We start from the raw sequence: 6217 nt of genomic DNA on the forward strand, positions 1-6217 counted from the left end.
GCACATCCCAGCGGGGGCTAAACTACACTCTCTTTAGCGTTTATTGTTTCAACTGTCAAAAACACTCATGGTTCACATAAACACAGTTGGTTTTGTCTCAATCGAAATTGCATGTGTAACTGATCTGTGCAGTATGTAGTACAGCAGCCTAATATGAGAATAAGTAGAATCTATTATTCATACGATTAATAATAGGCCTATGCATTTTTTTCATTTGATTAGTAAATTTCTTACTTAAATGCTGCATTTAAGGATACCTGTACTGTACCTGAAAAATTTAAAGCAGTTTATTATATTTTCTTTTCTTTTATTTGTCCAATTAAATTTTTTTTTTCTATCTCAATGTCAGCATGCCTTTTCCGCTGGTCCTTTTTGGTATCAAATTTAAGGCCATAAAAAGTACAATGGGGACGGAAAGACAATTGTGGTATAGCATAATGTGATGATTAAAATGAAAAAGGCTATGATTTCAGTGGATAAATATGAGTGCTGCACGTTTCAAAGTTTATCTTTATGCAGTTCTGAAAGCGCCACCTGCTGGCAGAGAATGAATTTGCATTTTTTAACAGCCCTTCTGCTGGTTTAAAATAATTGATATTAAACCAGCCATTAAACCAATTTATAATAATTGATACATTTGATTTTTGACTCTTTTCTTAAAAATGGTTTGAAATTTGACATTTTATTTCATTTTTTTAAAATATTTTTTGTGAAAACCTATATCTGAACTGTAAATCATGCTTTTTACAGTAATTTTAAAACATTGCCCAACCCCACTCATATGGCATAATTGTATCTGTGCAGGTCTTAAAAACAGTCTTAAATTTGAGCTTAAAAATCCTGCAGAAATCCTGTGCTATAAAATAAACATGATTACATAGACAAGGAAAACAATTGAAAAAGAGGACTCAAGTGTGAAAACACCCGTCCCATGAGATCAACCTGGACAGTAATGTTGAGCATCTTAATGATTTTAATAATTGGAGTCCCTTGAGATCAACCTGGACAGTAATGTTGAGCATCTTAATGATTTTAATAATTGGAGTTTAAAGAGAAATTTGGGAGTCGGGGCTTTAGGAACATTCTAAATATGAAGTTGAATTGATTTGCCTTTCGTCTTTATGATTAGTTTTTGCAATGTTGCATCAGTCCACCAATCAACTGATCTGACAGTTTCAATTACACTGATTAGAGACTCTTCCAGAGGCATTTTTACATTCGTGAAATTCTGTCCGGTTGGCAGATATTAAATTCAAATTATTAACAGACGATAGCCTTGAAAATTACTGACAGCTCTGGAAATTTGAAGTACGATTAAGATAGAAATGAGTTCATCAAGCCACAAACGACTTTAACTGGAAGGGCACTCACAGAACCTTTTAGTGTAATTTCAACCCTTGTTCGACAGCACTTTGCCATTTCCCATTATGATTAACTTTTCAAACATCAAACAGTTTGCCTCTGATAACTGCTTTCATTTCCTCGATCTGTTTGATCAGCTGTTTCTCTAATTTTCTCAGTCTCCGAGTGTTTTATGACCTTTGATAATCACAATGTATTTTACCAAGGTTGTCTGGACTCTCTTCTGATTAACACGCCCTCACATTGTTTTGTGAGGCTATAACTACAGATGTTCAGTGGAGGATGTCAAGTTTTGATGTCAAGTCCTGTTATGTTGCACATCCTCAGTTGATAGGCAGAAGTACTTCTTGTAAGCCTTTCTAAAATAATAACCCAAAAGGTTAACCAACATTTATTTTTCTTTTTTTCTAATAAGACTGACCCCGCAAATACTATTAATTCATAACTGTAAGGTCCTTGGCAGCTGTTTTTGTGTGCTTGGACCATCAAGAGCGTTTCTCATTCCATTAATAAATATTATCATATTTTTTAATTCTTCCTCTTCTGTGTCTGTCTAGTATTTACTTGGCGTGACCTTGATGAAATCAAATATATATATATAGGGGAGAGTGCGGTGAGTTGAGTCAGATTTTACTTGCAGTGTGTTTAAAGTCTGAGCACATGACAGTAATGGGTCAGGATGTGGTGCATTCTTGGGAATAAAACAACCTGCTTTCAAGATATGGATTTCCCAAAAAAAAGGTGGTATCTTGGCTCAACTTGCCCCCAGTGAGGGGTAAATTGAGCCTAGGGAGAGGGTAAGTTGAGCCACATGGAGTTAAACTGTGCCACTGATTATGCTGAATTAAAACTGAACATTTTCACCTCATGCGATATCAAAGGAAGAGAAATTCAATAAAAATGACTTGTGTGAGTCTTGTGATGGACTGGCCATCCATCCAGTGTGTCTCCCTGCCTGTGGCTCAAGACGCTGGTTTAGGCTCCAGCTCCCTGCTACGCTAATAAGGACAAAGAGCTTTGGATAATGGAATGGATGGATGGATGACTTCTAAAAAACTTTTATTTAAAGATACAATAAAAATTTTTGAAGGCATTTATTAAATTATTTAAACAATTCAGAACAAAATAAAGTTTAAATTGAATAATAATAAAAAAAAAAAACTGCAATTGACCTTACAGAACTGGGCTAATACTCAACATCCCACTTATAAATGTTGCAGGGAAATACAATTTCATAAAAAAAACAATAGACAATTTTCATAAACGTTTATGAAAAAAAAAAAACATTTTCAGACTTTCAGAACAAAATCAAGTTCAAAACAAAGAACAAAATCAAAAATGCTTGATCTAAAATGAATGAAGTATAATGTAGAATTACAGTAAAATAATAATTTATAATCATAAAAAGGGATGAGCCACTGGTTCAAATTTTTGGCTCAAATGACCCCACTCCTACTATTTTAACAAATTTGTATCATCCTCCAGTTTAGAGCTAAAATCATGCTAATAATATAGCCTTATATTATAACTTCCTAAAACACAAACGCGTGTGATATTTTTTTCAGATTTATCTGTAATTGTTCAGACACAAGAAGCATGAGACCTTGAACATAAAAAAAATCACTTTGGACGACTTCTAAAAAACTTTTATTTAAAGATACAATACAAAATTTTGAAGGCATTTATTAAATTATTTAAACAATTCAGAACAAAATAAAGTTTAAATTGAATAATAATTTAAAAAAAAACTGCAATTGACCTTACAGAACTGGGCTAATACTCAACATCCCACTTATAAATGTTGCAGGGAAATACAATTTCATAAAAACTTCAATAGACAATTTTCATAAACGTTTATGAAAAAAAAAAAACATTTTCAGACTTTCAGAACAAAATCAAGTTCAAAACAAAGAACAAAATCAAAAATGCTTGGTCTAAAATGAATAAAGTATAATGTAGAATTACAGTAAAATAATACTTCATAATCATAAAAAGGGATGAGCCACTGGTTCAAATTTTCGGCTCAAATGACCCCACTCCTACTATTTTAACAAATTTGTATCATCCTCCAGTTTAGAGCTAAAATCATGCTAATAATATAGCCTTATATTATAACTTCCTAAAACACAAACGCGTGTGATATTTTTTTCAGATTTATCTGTAATTGTTCAGACACAAGAAGCATGAGACCTTGAACATAAAAAAAATCACTTTGGACAGCAAGAAACTTTTTTTTTTTTTACTTAAATGGTTACCAATTATTCCATGGGCTTCTCTTCATCACAGGGTGAGTAAAATGGATAACTCTTAATATATTTGTGGTCACATCATCAATTCTGTCTAATATTGCCTAGAAACAAGGGGTGGCTCAACTTCCCCACAGGCTCAAATCACACCATATATATATTATATATATAATTTGTTTTGATCAGTGGTGGATGAAGTTCACAAATCAAGTACTTGAGTAAAAGTACTCCTTTTTCAATTTTACTCGAGTGAAAGTACAAAAGTACTTGATTTTTTATGTACTTAAGTAAAAATGTTCTCATAGATAGATTTATTTTGCAATTTTATATAGGCTACTTAATTTAATTTTATATTAGCACATATTTTTTATAATCCTACTGCTCAAAATACCTGGGATTTTCCCAAAATAACCACTATATGGAGTCAAGATATATTTTTGTTGTTGATATGGACTACGTTGACGAGAGTGATGTAGTAATGTTCACTATGAAGCTTACACTGCGATGAGTACTTTTAAATAGGCTACTCTTTTACTCTTACTCAAGTAGTTTTTTGGACAAGTACTTTTACTCTACTCACACTACATTTTTTGGAAGGTAATGGTACTTTTACTTGAGTATATTTTTTCAGTACTCTTTCCACCACTGAGTAAAAGTAAAAGTTACTCAAAATAAAACTACTCCAGTAAAGTACAGATACTTAAAAAGTGTACTTAAGTACAGTAATGAAGTAAAACTACTCCGTTACTGTCCACCACTGGTTTTGATTGGTTTGTAAATGTAATGGTCCCATTCCCTTAATTGGTTGGTGTATTCTGATTGGTGGATTAAGATCCTTTTTAAGGGGAGAATTGTTGAATAGAGGAGAAACTCGTTTGATCCGCGATTGTTACAGTGTCTTAAAATTGCTATTTTGTTATAACGTAGGTGTTTTCAGCAAGAATTCATCTGTCAGTGTATTGACAGCATTTCTGGTGTAGTTCGCTGTCTAATTTGAGTATTTCAAGTGAGTTTTATAAGTGTCCCACACACGGCATTGTTTACATTCGGATGGGAAGCCGGTGGTTACAAGTGTCTGTACGAATTGTCGAGAGAGATGGTGAGCGTGTTGAGGACATCGCTGGACGACGGACTACAAGAGCACTGAACGGCATGTATTACAAGTTTCTTCGGCATCGATAGAGAGGATAGCGCTCTGATTCCCCGAGAGAATTCAGAGTTCCTCTGGCATCGCTGGATACACCGCAACGAAGGAGAGTTCACGGTCGCCATCGGAGCAAGAGAGGGCTTGAGCGAAGTGATCTTCACGCTCGACCGCTTGCCATTCACTTGTATTGAGGTACTCTGCATTGTTTTATTTTACTCGGTTAGAGTGAAGTGGGCAGTTTTGTGTTTTAATCGGCCACAACGCACCCTAGCAACGATCCAGGCCTGCAACAGTGGGGGTTGATGAATGCGTGTGTGTGTGTGGGCCCACATATATGCTGTTTATTTTTATTTGATATTTAAATGCCAGTAACGGTTATTGTTATTGTCCCAGTTGCTCTTACAGCAAGCTATATATAGTCAGAGGGACTAATTTCAGTAGTCATCTGCAGATACTGAGATATATTGGAAATAATTCACTCAGAGTCAATTTTAATTGAGCAGTTTCCTTTATTGAAGTGTTGTCATTGATACATTGGATACTGATACTGTATAGTGTTGTTTTTTTTTTTTTACACACTATTTATTTATTTATTTATTGACCTATTTATCTATTTATTTCTATTTTTCTATTTATTGACATTTATATATTTATTGAGATTTGACTGTTTATTTATTCACTTATTTAGTTTGATAAAACATTATAGTTTTTATACTTACCCATACTTAACCTGGTGTATTTACCTGGATTCACCATACTTGCCTGTAGGCTTAGCTTGTAAACAGTAGTAATACCAGGGGAGTGTAATAGTTTATATAACTAGTCGAGAGACATATCATCAGAACCTGGTGCTCCACCCTAACAGAACTTGAGAGCCGTAACTCTCGAGAGTGCAGGGGGTGCTATATATATATATAGTGGAGGGGGGGGCAATATATATATAATATATATATATAATTACCATGGACTCCCCAATTTCACCCAAATGGCCTTTGGTTTTTTAAATTAGTTAAAAATGACAAAAGTGAAGCCTCTTACATCCAAGTCTCGTAAGTTTGTAAATAAAACACTGTCTTTCATGTTCATAGTGAGCAGACAAGCATAAATAAGTAAACTAAAAGGACATGCATGTCACCCATATTAATTAGTATGAGAGGTAAATTATAGAGTACAGTGATGAATGCATGCAATAGTATCTTTGGTTTTGAGTAGAGAATGCCAACCAAGCGCTTCTGAATCATTCATAAGAGCCTCTGTTCGTCTGTAGTTCGTTCAATTTAATTAGAATTGACATGCTCGCTGTAATCTCCAGCAGAATTGCTTTGGATCCCAAGGTAAGGAAATTAAAGCTAAGAGCAAATTCAATATTTTTTTTTTCCTGGTGAAGTACAGGTATTGCTTTTCATCTACAGTTGCTTAAGAACACAAGCATGACAGCTCTCAGTGATCAAAGAGAGCTCTT

This window comes from Sinocyclocheilus rhinocerous, unplaced genomic scaffold, assembly GCF_001515625.1.
Source record: "Sinocyclocheilus rhinocerous isolate Xijiao unplaced genomic scaffold, SAMN03320098_v1.1 scaffold1595, whole genome shotgun sequence".
Classification (NCBI taxonomy): domain Eukaryota; kingdom Metazoa; phylum Chordata; class Actinopteri; order Cypriniformes; family Cyprinidae; genus Sinocyclocheilus; species Sinocyclocheilus rhinocerous.